This window comes from Dermacentor silvarum, unplaced genomic scaffold, assembly GCF_013339745.2.
Source record: "Dermacentor silvarum isolate Dsil-2018 unplaced genomic scaffold, BIME_Dsil_1.4 Seq482, whole genome shotgun sequence".
In the NCBI taxonomy this organism is placed as follows: Eukaryota; Metazoa; Arthropoda; class Arachnida; order Ixodida; family Ixodidae; genus Dermacentor; species Dermacentor silvarum.
In genome coordinates, this window is record NW_023606305.1 from 38,475 (window position 1) to 54,669 (window position 16,195).

The 16,195-nt window shown below is 46.2% G+C and overlaps 1 non-coding gene across 1 annotated transcript; it reads right to left on the reverse strand.

Moving 5' to 3' along the window:
* Positions 1-16,123: 16,123 nt before the first annotated feature.
* Positions 16,124-16,195, reverse strand: Trnai-uau (transfer RNA isoleucine (anticodon UAU)). Its single transcript has one exon. It is a non-coding gene; the product is annotated as a tRNA-Ile (tRNA).

Consider the following 16,195-nt stretch of genomic DNA (forward strand, 5'->3'; position numbering starts at 1 on the left):
CTGGAAATATTCTCAATCAATTATTATCTAAAAAGGAACAGTGGGAGGCTGCCTTGCGCAGTTCGAGGGCAACCTTCAGTATAGCCCATCCCTGAGTGGGCTGAGATTTTAGAGGAGGCCTACTTCAGTTGTTCCTCTGCCCACCCTCTATCCCATTGGTGCTTTCCCTTTAAAGGGTGATAAATGATTTTTTTAATTAATTATCAATTCATTCATTAATCCTCAAATAGACGTCGCCTGTAAAACTATCCCGAGAATTGCACGAAGTAACAGATTCATCAAGCAGTGTTGAACAACCGCATGTTTCGCAGTGCATTGAATGCCACGCTTGGATGATGCTTGTCCCAGGTAGCACACAAAGTCTTCAAAACGTCGTAATAATAGATTCAACGTCCAAAACAGATTTTTGACCAAAATCGACGCTTTAAAAACGTCGCAGCCACGACAGATTAAAAACGAGGGGTGAATACGTCTTGAAAACGTTTTCATAAGACTAGCCGTATCTGTTCAATTACCTAGCGTACCGAGTTTTCGATAGCGCCATTTTTGGCGGGAGAATTCATCATTTATCCAATCTTACGCAAGGTGGCGATACTGTCGTCACATCGGTCACATGACCACGGTGTACATGTCCAAGCTTGTGGCCGCGGCTGCCGGCTTCCGCGTGAAACCGCCCTCTGCATAGTTCCCTAATTGCGCTTGGTTTGGGCTGTCGTGTGGTTCTGCCTGTTTTCGGTTGTGCAGTCCTTTGCCATTGTGATGAGTGAAAGAAAACGACGACGAAGAAGTGCGCGCGGGTTCTTTCGCGATTTCACCACGCATGTGAGTGCTCTCGCCAAATCAGCGATGGCCCAGTGGTATTGGGCCACGTATGGCTAGCACGTGGCGAAATGCTTCGTGGCGAGACACGCGGCTAGTCAGCTGGAGACGGAAGACAGCAGGCCGACGTGTCGGACGCCGACAATCAAGGTTCTAAGGAACGTGGCCGTCCATGGAGCTGCCACCCGGCCGTTGGCCTTCGCCAACACGTTCGCCAGCGCTAGTACTGCAGCTCGGAGCGTGGCTTGGCCTGCTGTGCTACCACTTGCCGCGAGCATTGCGGATCGCGGGCAAGGAGTCTCCTCGGTCAGTTGTTCGGCGGAGCACCGTTCGTGGCCTAGATAATGGCCGCATATGCATAGAGTACTGCGGCTTTGCGCGCAAGCTGTCCGCTGGGCAGGCAGACCATTCCTGCAACAAGCACTGCGGCTCGGATGCAGGCTGACCGATGAGCGCCAGTGAGCGGTCATCTCCAGTTCGGTCCGGTTCGGTCACTCCGCATCGTTTCCAACATCGAGGCGAGTCCGACGTCGTCACGTCATCGCCGCTCACTTCGGCAAGCCCTCGTTTATGTACACCGTATTGTGAGCTCTCTTGACTGTTTATTTCTTGGACTCCTATCAGCTCTAGCTGTTCTAGCCTTGTATATATGTCGTGGTCATATGGCGTAAGGTTCTGTGGGGTTGTAGTTTGATTTTATAGTTTTCGTAAATGTAGTTTGTATTAGTTTTTCATAAAGGTAGCTTGGATTTTCCCATCACGAGTTCAACTGCTTTTCTTGCGTCCCTTTCCTCATCGCGCGGCACGACAACCAAGTGAGATGAATGTCCTCGTGATTTCCTTTACACTCATGCAAGTATTGCAGTGTTGTGCTGTCTTATTCGACAGTGCGTGCGCAGTGATTTGTTTGCATGGTTTTAATTTGTTGAGCAGCTTAGTTTTGTATTAAAGAGCGCCTAGTGGAGGGGGACTAATTTGCTCTGCAATCTGATTCTCACGTCGCTATGTGAGGAGCCTTTTCAGTGATGTTGATTTAAGGTGTTAAGCTCAGTATGAGGATGAAGGTGAGAATAAATGTTGCTTTTGTGTGCCTGACAAAGGGATCCGCCAATTCAGGAGTGAAACTATCAAGTTTTGCAGGATGCGAAGAAAGGCGAAATTGCTGTCTCGGCGCATTTTGCCTATATCATCTAGACAGCTGTGATCAGCGGTAAATCAGTTTTCCCGTTTCGCAAGAATGTCGCAGACAAGAGAATGAACTACAAGCTCTTTGTTAATGATTCATTACGGTATGGTAGCGCAAGAGATGAGGTCAACGGCCCGTCCTATTCCCTTGCCTTGTGCTACAGCGCACCCATAGAAAATTGCGTACCACACCATGCTGTTATCGCTTGCGATTCAGGTTCTCTGAATTGTGCTTTGGTCCGTTTTATCTTACGTATTAGTATTTCATGGTCTTAAGAGAACTTCGGTTTCCAATGTGACATGGAGAAATTCGATTTTCTTTGGCACCGCGGCATGGTTGCGATATATTGCGCAGCTTATTGGAGCTTTCTTCTTATAGTTTTCTAGTTCGTGAATGGATACGCATATACGCTGCATAACTCGCTAGCGGATACTGCATAGTGTGAATGGTGAATCCCCTTGTCGCAAAAGATCCTGTTACTCCAGGTAGTCTTGATTATTTGCAGTTTGTGACTGGTGTCGGACTCTACATGAACACATGAACATACATTGGGACATCTTCCCTCATCTGCTTTAAAGGGTGTTCTCCAAATCGCTTAAGAAATGCAAGTAATTACACTGCTAGCACAGGAAGGGCGAGTGAACGCAATTTAATATGGTATTACATAAGCTGTCGCTAATTTCACTTGAAATGCTAGGTAAATTGAATGTAGAATCTGCATATGTGATTTCATTGAGCAGCCTCTTCAAAACAATTCCTGCAATAATGTTTATAGTTCCCCTCATGTATGTTGTTTTTTGACCGGATACAGTGTTGGAGTTTCATATTTTGTGTACATATCGCTTTCATAAGTCACAATAAAATTTAGTATGTCTTTAACATTGTAGCTTACTTGTGCGGTTATGTTTCATTACAAGCTGCAAAAATTTGAAAGAATGTGTTGGCCTCCCCACTTATCTAGCAAGCCCACGTAGAGGTGAGTCTTCAGTGCTACACCTCAGTGCTACCTCTGGTGCTACCCAGTGTAGGCCAAATGCATATACAGGGTGTCCCAGCTAACTTTAGCCAGAATTTTTAAAATACGTCGATGCATCCTAACGCGACCAAACCCGTTTTGCTTACCATTGTATGGCGTAAGTCAATATTTTTTGTATTCTGCTTAATTGCATATTTAGTTAAGATTAATGAACCAACTTCTGAAGCAACGAAGTTAGGACAGAAGAGTGGTTTGCTAAATGTCCAAATAACAGTTTCTAACTTCTATTAAGTATTGTGTACTTTCCCGCTTACTGCAGATGCCCTCAAAAGATAAAAAAAATACGATGTGACATGCCCCCTTGTGCGCCGTGATTGAAGTGCCCCCCAAACGTTCCGTGTGCAAGCTAACATAGCATTAGGGTCGGGGTGTTGCCGCTTAAAAAGGCGACAAGACACCGACGCAGGCCGTCGGTCTGCGCGATTTGACAGCAAGCGTTATCGCTTGTGCTGCTATAAACGCTTGGACTGTCGCGTTTTAAGCGGCAGCGCATCCTGCTAAATGTTATGTCATTTGTATGCGTAAACGCTTGGCAGCACTGCAATCACGGCACGCAAGCGAGCATGTCACGTGGTATTTTTTTTAAATATCGCAGGCATCTGTAGTAAGAGGGAAAAAAACTGATAGTACTTAATCAATAAAAAAGTTAGAAACTGCTTAAATCGGACGGTTTGTAGACCGCTCTACAACTTAATAATTTTAATTTTGTTTGCTTCGTTGGTTATTTAATATCAGCTAATTATGCAATTGATCCGAATACAAAAGATACTGATTTACTGCAAACAATAGTCAGCACATGCATTTGGTCGCGTCGTCTTTGTGTGCAGCGGCATATTTTTAACTCTGGCTAAAGTTAGCTGGGAAACCCTGTATATGCCAGCGATAGTATGTGGGCAAGCCTTTCTGCCGAAGCCATTGCATTTGCATTCAAAACATTTCAACTACCAGTCTAGTGCAGCATACGTGTCCACTTCGACAAAATGGAGCACTAGTGCAAATATCTGGGCGTACTTGTCCAGGGCAACAAGTTTTCCTACTTTAAAAACATTTCAAGTACCAGCATGTACGACAGTTCCATTGCAAGAGGCACTGAATAATGTTAACTGGTGCGCTCCCAAGCTGTTCATCAATGGAATTCTGCCTGGACTGTGTGCCAAATACTTTTGGATGTGAAAGTTTGGATTCTAGCAGCCATGGTCATCTTCCTCGGCTGCCTTTTATATATGGCGCACTCCGTCGCGTGTGTCTCGTGCTTCGTACTGCGAGCTGCGAGGTTATAAAAAAGGGAGGGAAATAAAAGATGCTTCTGCTCTTGCCATCGGTCCGAACGGTTCTCAGATCTTGCGCTCGCTGACATACATTGTTGTAGTGGACCTAACCTCGGTCGCTATAACGTGGTGACCCGGACGTGATCGTACGGCGAGCACCCCGTCATGGACGATGACACCAACGAGAGACCAACAACAAGCGCAGAGGGCCTCGTCACGTTGGAGATTCACCTGCCGTCTTTTTGGACACGAAATCCTGCAACCTGATTTACTCAGGTGGCCATATTCGACCTTCGGCACATTACCTTGCTGCGCGCATGGTTTCTCCATGCTGTTTCGGTACTGTCTACAGACAGAGGTGGTTGAGGAGTTTCAAGAAGTTGTGACTCGCCCTACGACACCACACCCTATTACCACTTCTAATCGGCAATGCAGGATCGCAAGTCCGTGTCTGCACGCAGGCGGCTTCGCAGATTCTAAACCAACAGGAGCTCGTCGAGTGTCGGAACTACTATGTCGTATGCGGCGGCTTCTGAGTGACTAGGCTGGACTCAAAGAGGCCGCTGTTGCGTGAACTGTTCCTTCAGCGCCTGCCGCAAAATTGGGTGGTCACCTTGGATGGCACACAAGAAGACATGTCCCTCGACAATCATGCCGAGCTGGCCAACCGCATCGCTGACAATTCAGCAAGAGGTGCTGTAGCAACGACGACCGTTCCGCTGTAGCACCTCGAAGATCGGCAGTTTCGCCTTCAGTAAAAGACCTTAGTACCGTTCGGACCGATGGCAGAAGCAGAAGAAGCTCCGTTGTTCTTCCTTTTTTTTAACCTTGCAGCACGAGACACGCGCCGGAGTTCACCGTATACAGACTCGACAGGGGAACAGCGCGAAAAGACAAAGGACGACAAGGGGAACACATATCAGCTCTGGTGTGTGTTGCTGTTTTTGTCCTTCGTCTTTTCGCGCTGTTCCTGTGTCGAGTATGTACCGGCTAGCACAAGCCTCTAGTTTCACTAAACTTGGCCCAAACTTCAAAAATGTGCAAAGGCAGCTTAGCTGGACAGAACCAAGGTATTGTTTGCCGTCACTTAGATACTCAGATTATATTTTGCATTCCGCCTAATTATATAATTGGACTTCAATAATTAATCAACTTCTCAGTTATAGTTAAGTGTCAATGAGATAAGTGTCAAAATACACGCAAACTGGCTCGAGCGGCCAGTCGCGCGGCAGTTCTGAGTGTGTTCGGGGGCTTCGATCACATTCGGAAAAACGCTTTTAAGTAGCACGTATTGAGCAACAGAAAGCTGTATCGGGTGGTTTTCATGTTGCCTTACAATTTTCTCATTGACACTTATCTAATTATAATAATCGATAATTTGAGGAATTAATGAAGACTAATTATCTAATTAGCGGAATTAAAAAATAATCTGAGTATCGCCAAGCGGCGACAAACATTGCCTTGGTTCTGTCCAGCTGCGTGGGAGTTGCATATTTATAGTTTGGGCCAAGTTACGTGAAACCACTGTATAAAAAGCGGCTGAGGAAGATGACGATGGCTGCTAGAGGGCGAACTGGTAAAGTGTTTGCTCGGGGTTACATGTGCAAAACCTTCTTGTCATTCAGAGCGCTTTTTTTACTTCAGGGATCCGTTTTCTGCCACTTCTTTGGACTGTGTGGTGAACTTTCTGCGATGTGTGTAAAGTGTAACATGGCATTGTACAAACGTATTCACTGGTTTGAAGATGATTCACCGTGGCCGGGATTTGATCCCGGCCACGGTGACCACTCTTCGATCGCGTCGAAATGCACATGTGTCATTGAAAAAAAAACTGAAACGAATTTCGTGAGTCAGAAGCGATCCCAAGAAACGGCTGGAGTTGTTTCAGGAATGTCAGTGTTGGATAGTTCAGTACGGCTTCTATTCTCTCTGGGAGTGCTTCGGCGCCATGATCGGAAATGCTTTAACCCAGTTATAAATATATAAAGGTCCAAATTGACATTTCTCGTGGTTTAGCCTAAAAGCAAGACTGATACAGCCTTTCTAATACAGCTCCTAGGTTCCGCAGATGTTTCTTCGTCTGTTGTGCCCACGACTAGAATATCGCCAAGGTAACGACAAAGGTTGATCCTTCAGTAGACTAGCATTAGTGAGGGCTTTTTACTTCTAAAATAACACTTTCTTCTTCTTCGTTTTGGAGTTTAAAGTACCAAAACCAGTTCTGATTATGAGGCACCCGTAGTGGGGGGCTCCAAATTAATTTGGACCACCTGGGGTTCTTTAACGTGCACTGCAATGCAAGCACACGGACGTTCTTGCATTTCTCCTCCATCGAAATGCGACAGCCGCAGCCCGGATTCGATTGCGGTGTCGTCCATGCACGCAAAAAACTATTATCAGCAATGGCTCAAGCGTCGTCGTTTTCTTCCACAGCTGGCACGTTGGCGCCCCTCGTCGCGACCGCGCGATCGAGGTCGTGACATTGCTCCCAAGTTCGTCTTCTTCCACAGCTGACTCGTGGCCGCTCATCATTGCAGCGTAAAATTTCAATTATCTTGTGTCTTCGTAACGGGGAAGCCACGTTACTTGTGGTATGTCCCATTCATTGTCGTACGTGATGGAGAGGTTTAATTTCGAAGAATCGCAGGTGGCAATGGCTGGCAGATGCTGCTAACCACGCCGCCGAGCAAACTCGAGACATCGATTGCAAGCGTTCGTCGTTCGAAAACAACTCCCCTCATCAGTGTGATCCGCTCCTGCTAACAGCGACACAAGTATGAATGAATGAAGAAAATCTAAGGCAGGATGAAGAACAAGGGTACATTCCAATAAACATGAAATTGATGGCAAAAGGGACGGTTAGGTTTACAAAGGGACAAACTTCGCTTATCATCCAACTTCACGGACTGGAAGGGCCGACGAACGACGAAATTTTTTTTCTCCGAAGTTGCCGATTGTAGCAGCGAGAGGCCTGGCTATGTCTGTGAACAGCCACTGTGAGATTTCTCACGTTTTTAGAGGCACCGGAGTGATTTTGTGTACCCCATAATAATGTTCCTTCCATGTTTAAGTTTACTGTGCTGCTTGTTTCTTTTGTACTTGTATTGCGCTTCTCCTGCCTTGATGGGTCAGCAATATCTGAATGAATAAATAAATAAATAAATATGCAGAAAACCATAAACGTCGCCAAAGCAGAACGTTGGGGCACCAATAATAACGGTTGCTATTGTACAGTATAGCAAAATTACAATGAATTTTTCTCAACGAGCATATCTTTAAGCTAAGAGTTGTCGCGGTTATTACCTTGTTGATATAGTAAATCTTGCATAGCTGTCAACAACACATTCAGTGTTAAGAGTGGCACCAGTTTGCTATGGTGGTCGTAAATACATTTAATTTGAAGTATTCCTCGGCGGTCTATATAGGTATTTTGCATAGTCGTCGGTAATCAGTTGTCGGGCTGCCACCATGCTGCAGCCGCTTGTGTTGAGAGCTGATACTTTGCTGCGACGCCATACGTTCTTTTCTCTCGTATATGCCAGCTGGCCCGTCTGGCTTAGCATGTGCTTCTGAGGGGAAAGACAACGCTACTATATGAAATATGCAAAAATAATACAGTTTACAAAGCACCTCAAGAGCCCACTAGCGGCGTGACGGTTGACATTTAGAAAGGCTGGCGCCAAGGCTTCCTATCATCGCCTGCATACTAGGACGCACGCGATAGGCAATGTAAAGGAGGTTAGAGCCGAGTAAGTAAAGATATATGATCCCGTCAACCCTACATAACCATGTAGATTCGGAAAATAACACTGTAAACATTTTAAAACTCATGACTTTTCGCGCAGACGACCTGAATATGCTTTTATTACTGAACCAAGCTCATTTATACTTGCTTATTGTCCATGATATCACGATCCACAGATCGTTATTGTACAGAGGCTAAAGAACTATTAAATGTACATGTCCCAGATATGCAGGGTGTTTTTTTAGCTGCACCAAATTTTTAACATTACAAAAATATATCTTTGTCACGTTATATTTAACATTCGAGGGTACGGATTGGCGGCCTCCGATACAGAGCAATTTTCGCACTTACGTGCGTAAATACCGAAGTTACGGTAATTAACTTTCTAATGATCAACAATGGGTGACCAACAAATCAAGGACGGGCTCCAAAGTACTCAATGATCAAAAATGAGTACTTTGGGGCCCGTCCTCGACACTACCTATCCTAACCAACAAATTTGAATAGCGGAGTTCATGTGGGAGCTACGCGAACAATCAGTTCCCCTTGGCAGGCACCTTGAAACCCAAATGGCCGCAAAAAGCGTCTGTGTCATCGATTTAAAGCAAATGCCTGGCTTGTTCAGCATGGTGAATGCAATAATTTGTATTCTCCCAGTATACCCGTACATCAAATCAATTAGGTACTTGAAACTTTAAATACGCAGAGATTCATAGAATTATCGATAAATACAAGAAAGTAGTCCTATCTGCGCTTTTCCCGGATAATAAATGGTTCCCATCACGTGAAATAGAGGTTATGATTATGACGTTACATTGCCGTCTTCTCCCGGTAAACATACATTACAAAGGTGTGGTCTGGTGATGTGCCCATATTTAAATTCTGCGAGAAAATAGAATCTAATGATTATATTTTTATTTTGTCACTGGTTTATAATAAAAAAAATGATTTTTTAAAGCGCTTCTTTGTAAACTTGGTTTAAATTTGGCTGATAGAATATTTCTCTTTTTTGGTTCTTCGGTTGGGTGTTAGTCACAGGAACGTGTTCGACGCGGTGGAAGACTTCAATAAAGGCGTGTACCGCCCCCCTCCTCCGTTTAATATATTTTTTCTCGCTGGTCCTATTATAAACGCCTTCCCCTATATATATTCTGCGATGAATCTTCTTTCTCTTTCTTGCACATTTACCCGTCCATTTATCTCGTTTTCAAAGAAGAATTTTTTTGAGCCACCACGTACCTCCCGATTCTTGGCCTATCCCCCTTAGTGTGTACGAGCCATGTGAAAGCTTTATGATCATGATCTGATCTCACTTCTCATTTACACAATACTCTTTTAGTCGCAGTTGTACATTTTCAAGTTAAGTTTACGAAGTTAATAACTGCGAATGCAACCACCCGATTCGTTGAGCATCTCCATTTGTGGGTACTGCGTGTTCATCATCACCACAAAGGCACATCATCATCATCATTATTATATCATCATCAGAATTGTTTGCCTGCTACCGCTTCTCAACCCATCTTCGCGACACTTCATAAAATGTTCCTCGCTTCTTCTTTCGGGGTTTACGTGCCAAAACCAGTTTCTGATTATGAAGGCTGCCGTATGTGGGGCTCCGGTTATTTTCACACCTATTCTTTAACGTGCATTACAACGCAAGCACACGGGCATTTTAGGCCACCAGGGCTTCGCGTCAATGGTCGTGCACGCACACTGTCTACATTGCCAACTTTTTTTTTGGTGGCTGCAAAATACGGGTGAGCAGAAAGCGATGACAGCTGCAGACACAAGGCGCCGCAAAATTTCCCCCTTTATTAAGGAAAGATTTAAAAGCATAATGTTTCTCAAAAGAAACGCGTACCCTCTGGCGGGACTCGAACCCGCAATCCCCGGTTTAGGCGACCGATGCCTTATCCGTTAGGCCACCAGGGCTTCGCGTCAAGGTCGTGCACGCACACTGTCTACATTGCCAACTTTTTTTTGGTGGCTGCAAAATACGGGTGAGCAGGAAGCGATGACAGCTGCAGACACAAGGCGCCGCAAAATTTCCCCCTTTATTAAGGAAAGATTTAAAAGCATAATGTTTCTCAAAAGAAACGCGTACCCTTGGCGGGACTCGAACCCGCAATCCCCGGTTTAGGCGACCGATGCCTTATCCGTTAGGCCACCAGGGCTTCGCGTCAAGGTCGTGCACGCACACTGTCTACATTGCCAACTTTTTTTTGGTGGCTGCAAAATACGGGTGAGCAGGAAGCGATGACAGCTGCAGACACAAGGCGCCGCAAAATTTCCCCCTTTATTAAGGAAAGATTTAAAAGCATAATGTTTCTCAAAAGAAACGCGTACCCTCGGCGGGACTCGAACCCGCAATCCCCGGTTTAGGCGACCGATGCCTTATCCGTTAGGCCACCAGGGCTTCGCGTCAAGGTCGTGCACGCACACTGTCTACATTGCCAACTTTTTTTGGTGGCTGCAAAATACGGGTGAGCAGGAAGCGATGACAGCTGCAGACACAAGGCGCCGCAAAATTTCCCCCTTTATTAAGGAAAGATTTAAAAGCATAATGTTTCTCAAAAGAAACGCGTACCCTCGGCGGGACTCGAACCCGCAATCCCCGGTTTAGGCGACCGATGCCTTATCCGTTACGCCACCAGGGCTTCGCGTCAAGGTCGTGCACGCACACTGTCTACATTGCCAACTTTTTTTTGGTGGCTGCAAAATACGGGTGAGCAGGAAGCGATGACAGCTGCAGACACAAGGCGCCGCAAAATTTCCCCCTTTATACAGGAAAAATTTAAAAGCATAATGTTTCTTAAAAGAAACGCGTACCCTCGGCGGGACTCGAACCCGCAATCCCCGGTTTAGGCGACCGATGCCTTATCTGTTAGGCCACCAGGGTTTTTTTCTTCTTTATTGCCGTTCTTTGACAAAAATACAAACACACATACACATGAAGCGAATATGATATTTACAATGCTCTGGTGGTATAAACGCCCGCCGTAAATTGGCTGGCGCACTATGTTAAAAACGCTTTAGACAGATGAGTACATCTAACAAAGTTGCCCATTCAGGCTTAGCTAGTCGTGCATTGCAAGCCTCGCGCAAGAACAAAATACTTTCAATAAAATGCTCCCTAGCTGAGCGAATAACCAGACGTTCATGCCTGACATCCATACACGTTTTCCACAGGCTGTGTAGAGTCAGCGCCATAAACATGTCATAAGGAACACCATCTTCACTCGCAATTGGAAGGAAACGGATGCCGTACGGTGTGACAGGTAAATCCTTTTTCAGTGTACGTTGCAGAATGTCCCACAGAAAAAGTGCGTCCGAGCAATCCAAGAAAATGTGTTCTATTGTCTCGGGTTTCCTACACAAGATGCAGTTTATGGACCACGCCACAAAAAGGCCTTTTTTTTGTAGCCTAGGTTTGACGGGAAGAGTTCCAGTATGCAGATGAAAGAAGAAAGTTTTGACCCCAGACCGCACTGGCATCCGTTTCACTCGCTTCAATACGTCCACTCCTGTGGTCGCTGAATACATAGAACGGTACAAAGGAACCGGCATACAAATATCTACTAGGTCCTTGTACAATTTTTTCCTTCCAATAATAGCAAGATAATCAAATGAAAAGCAAGCACACAAGAATTCCACGGACCAAGCTACCTCCCGTAAAAAGCCGCGGAGACTTGCACCATTTGCCGATCTTGAGGATACGATAAACTGAGGTAACACATCTCGTAAACGTACTTGGCACACTGTTCGCAAAAAGGGATCCTTCTGATCTCGCAGGAAAGTAAATCTCGAGACAACTTGCCTCAAAAACAAATGCACCAACCCAAGGCCCCCAGACTTCACCGATCGAAATAAATTCGTGCGACTGGTTCTCTCCCATGTGGATCCCCATATAAAAACAGCGCATGCTCTGTGTATCTTTTGTATGGTCATTCTTGACACGCACAGTGCTTGCAGCACATACCATATTTTCGCAAAAAGAAAAAGATTGCATACTGTTGATCGCGCGAAAATCGGCAAATTCCTACCTCCAAACTTTGTTGCTTTAACTTTAACTTGCTCTACTTCTTCTTGCCAATAATCATTTCTATCACGGTAGTGTTGTAGCGGTACTCCAAGGTACCGCGCAGGTGTCACGGTCCACTGCCTATTTTCAAAAAATTCTGCTTTATCGTTCCAATCACCATGCCAGATTCCCAATGATTTGCTCCAGTTTATCGCACTTCCGGTGACCTTGCAGAATCTGTTTGCTACCTCTACTGCATTAGAGACGCTTTCCTTGTCTCGACAGAATAGGGCGATATCGTCCGCGTAGGCTAAAATCTTTACTTCTCTGGAGGCCATCCAAAATCCCCTTGTGATAGTACTACTAATAACCTTTAAGCAAAATGGTTCAATGTATAAGGCAAAAAGTAAAGGCGATAAGGCACATCCTTGGCGCAGAGCGGACTTAACTTCTATCATAGCCGTTGGCTGTTTGTTAACTATTAGTTTTGTAGATACCCCATCGTAACACATTTTAACACCTTGCAGAAGAACAGAACCTATGTTGGCATGTTCCAAAACAAGAAAGGGTATTTCGTGCGACACTCTATCGAACGCTTTCTCCAGGTCAAGTTGCAACAGTGCCACCCTATCTGAGAAAGCGTCACAGCTTTCCAATATTGTTCTGGCTACATGTATGTTGGTGACAATAGATCGTCCTCTTATGCCACAAGTCTGGTGGGGCCCTACTAATTGTTGTATCACATTTTGGAGTCTCTGTGCAAGAACCTTGGTGTATATTTTATAATCTGTGTTTGTGAGACTTATCGGGCGGTATGCCCGTACCGACAACAATCTTCAGACTTTGGTATCAGGGTCTTCAGACTTTGGTATCAACACCGTGTGACTCTGACGAAAAGAAGGAGGGAGCACACAGTTCTCATACGCTTCCGTAATTACTTTATGTAAGGGAATGGCTATGTGCTGCTTAAAGGCTTGGTAGAAAGCGGAGCTGAGACCGTCTGGCCCTGGCGTTTTTCCGGAGCTGAGCGAGTCAATCGCCCATTTTATTTCTTCTACAGTGATTGATTCTTCAAGCCTTTTCGTTACTTCACCCTCAAGGCTTGGCAATAGTGGCAAGAATTCATTATCAAATCCTTCTTCCCGAATAGGCTCATGCCCTAGCAGTTCGCAGTAATGCTCATAAAAGGCCCGGCGTATGGTTTCTTTGTCTCGTACAACCACACCGCCATATGTTACGGCTGTTATCTCATTCCGCGAGGCATAAGCTCGTTCGTCACCGAGTGAACGCTTCGTCGGCTGTTCGCCGCACCATAACTTTTCCGCGCGTGCTCGTATGACCGCACCTTTGTATCTTTCAGCTTCGACTAATTCCAACTGGGATTTAATTTCCTTTATTTCTTTAGTATACCTTCCAGGGCTATTGTTTTCTAGGCATAAATAAAAATTTAGATTCGTTTGCATTTCTACTTCTTTTTTCTTTTCCTCTCGTCGCAAGGCACCGGACCTTTCTATAACGAACATTTTGACTTCTTGTTTAAAATGCTCCCACGCTTCTGCATGACTTTTGTGTTGTGTTTTGAACCATACTTGAAGTCTATCATTAACGCCGATGAAAAATGATTCATCTTCAAGGAGCTTCACATTAAATTTCCACAATTCCCAGTTGAAACCAGTCGACTTTTTCGGGCCAACAGCAAAAATAACTAAGCTGTGGTCAGAAAAGGAAACATGGCTCACTTCATATAGATTACACAGTGGTATTAGATCTGCCGATATGTAGGCGCGATCCAACCTGGCGTGACTATTTCGCTGATAGTGGGTGAACGGTGTCTATCTGCATTGGCCATCACACCCCCAACGTCCTCTAAATTGTAGTTTTCTATCGCCACATTCAAGTACCGCGCACTTGCATCATGAATAGGCGGGCTTCCAACCCTGTCTTTTACGTTACAGACGCAATTGAAATCACCCATCATCACAACAATTTCATCACACTGCAAATGGGCTTCAACACTTTCAAAGAAAGCCTTGCGCTCGTTCACCTTATTAGGTGCATACAAGCAAATAATCCGCCATTTCAAATCAGCAAAACACAGATCGCAAACAATTAGTCGACCACCCTCGTCTGTGTAGACGCTTTCTACCGAGAAGCCTAAAGCGCTTCTCAGAAATAGTGCACAACGGCCTGCAGTACCGACTGCGTGGGACACACATACATAGAAACGTGACCTAAATGGATCCAGCATTCGATCCGTTCCTTCTTCACTATCGACTTTTGTTTCTTGTACAGCGATTACGTCAAGGTTCTTTTCCGTGAACAGGCGACAAAGCTGGTATTGCTTGCGCCTTCCTGCAAGGCCTCGAACATTAATTGTACCAAATCGTAATGCTCTGTCTAGGTGTATTTCCATGGCAATGTGAGAAGGCGCGTCAGACCGAAATCTCTCTTAAGCAGACTACATGCCACAGTTGACACTCACTTCGTTCGCATGCGACGTCGATCTTCACATCCTCCGTCGTCTTATCCGGCAGCTCGATGTCAGCCTCGGTCGAAAACAATTTTGGAGTCACCACCCCCCTCCCCTCCCCCACCGCAGTACGCCCACATACTGCGAACACTGGCTGCAGGTTCACGTCGGTCCCGACGCTGGCCCTTTTCTGTCCGCTGGGATGTTGGGGGCTGGCTTGAAGCTTAACCGGCGCCCAGTCGGTGTTTTCGCAAGTGGTTCTTCGTGGCTTGCTTCAGTTGATCTTTCGTCATTTTTCACGGTATTGTCAAGCGGGCGTTTTAATGGACCTGCTCCTTTGAGTGGTTCCGTCGTGTCCATAGGACTTCGAGTGTGTCCGAGTGGTTCGGCAGGCTCGTTGACTGTCTTGTTCTTGTCATCCTTGTCGGAAAAGTTTTCTTTGGCTTCAGTTGGAGAGGACTTCTTTGCAACTTCTTTGTTGTCCATATTCTTCTCAGGCTCACGAGTGCCGTCCTTCGAAGCGGGGCTTTGCACCACGCCGTCCCTTCCAGCGGCCTCTTCAGCATCGACTGCGTCCATTGTGTGCTCCTGGATGACTTCATCACTTTTAGTTGGTCCCGCCACGTTGGCGTATGTTCGCACGCACGAGCTTTCGCCATGCCCGAAGCGGCGACACATAGCACAGCGTGGCACGCGACACTCTCGCCTGATATGGCCTGTGCGGTTGCACCTCAGGCACAGCGGGGCACGCCCAGGCGCCACCAGCAGTGTCATGACGCCGGAGATCCGAAGTTGGTGCGGGAGGTCGTCAATGGTAACACCCGATTTGAGCTTCAGAGATACCGTGCGAGTTGACGAACCTTTATCAGTTATGCCTTGAACGCGCCACCGTTCCTTGAACACCTCGGTGACCTTCCCAGAAGGGGCGAGCGCGGCACGCACGTCCTCATCTTGCACGTTGTGCAGAAGCCAGTAGATCTTGAGCAGCACATCCTGGCTGTCTGGGTTGACCACCAGGCAGCGACGCTCCTTCACCATAATGTCACCGAGGTCCAGCATCTTCTTCATTGCCTCTGGGCTTCTAAGCGTAACTGACCACACGTGGTTCATCTGGAAGGCCCCCAAGGCGTCAACCTCGGGAAGCACTCCCAGGCGAACCAGCGTGTCTCGGAAATCCTCAACTCGGTAGGGTCTTGCCTTTACGTCTCCGTGAAGAAATAGCGTGTTGGCTACGCATGGTCCTGTAGGCAGAGGCGGCAAAATGACTTGGTAATCTTGGCAATCCATAGCAGCATTCCTGTTACCGCGGCTCGACTGAGCCGCTAAGACCGCCCCGTTGGAGCACATGAAAACACGTCCGTAGGCTTTCGCGGCCGGAAGTGGAATCCTCGCCACTCTGCTTTACTGTTAATGCGCGTAAATTCGCACACATTTGTAATCAACGATTTAAGCTTCTTAAAGCGCGGAAAGGAGGCGTCGTGCATGAGTGCGATTCAGGGCATACAATATTGCACGCCGACATGAAATAACGCGCTGAATAGATATTTCTGTAAAATGTGAGAAAAATAAAAATATGTCTAGCAGAGCGTGGTTTCGATCCACGGACCTCTCGGTTATAGGCCCAGCACGCTTCCACTGCGCCACTCTGCT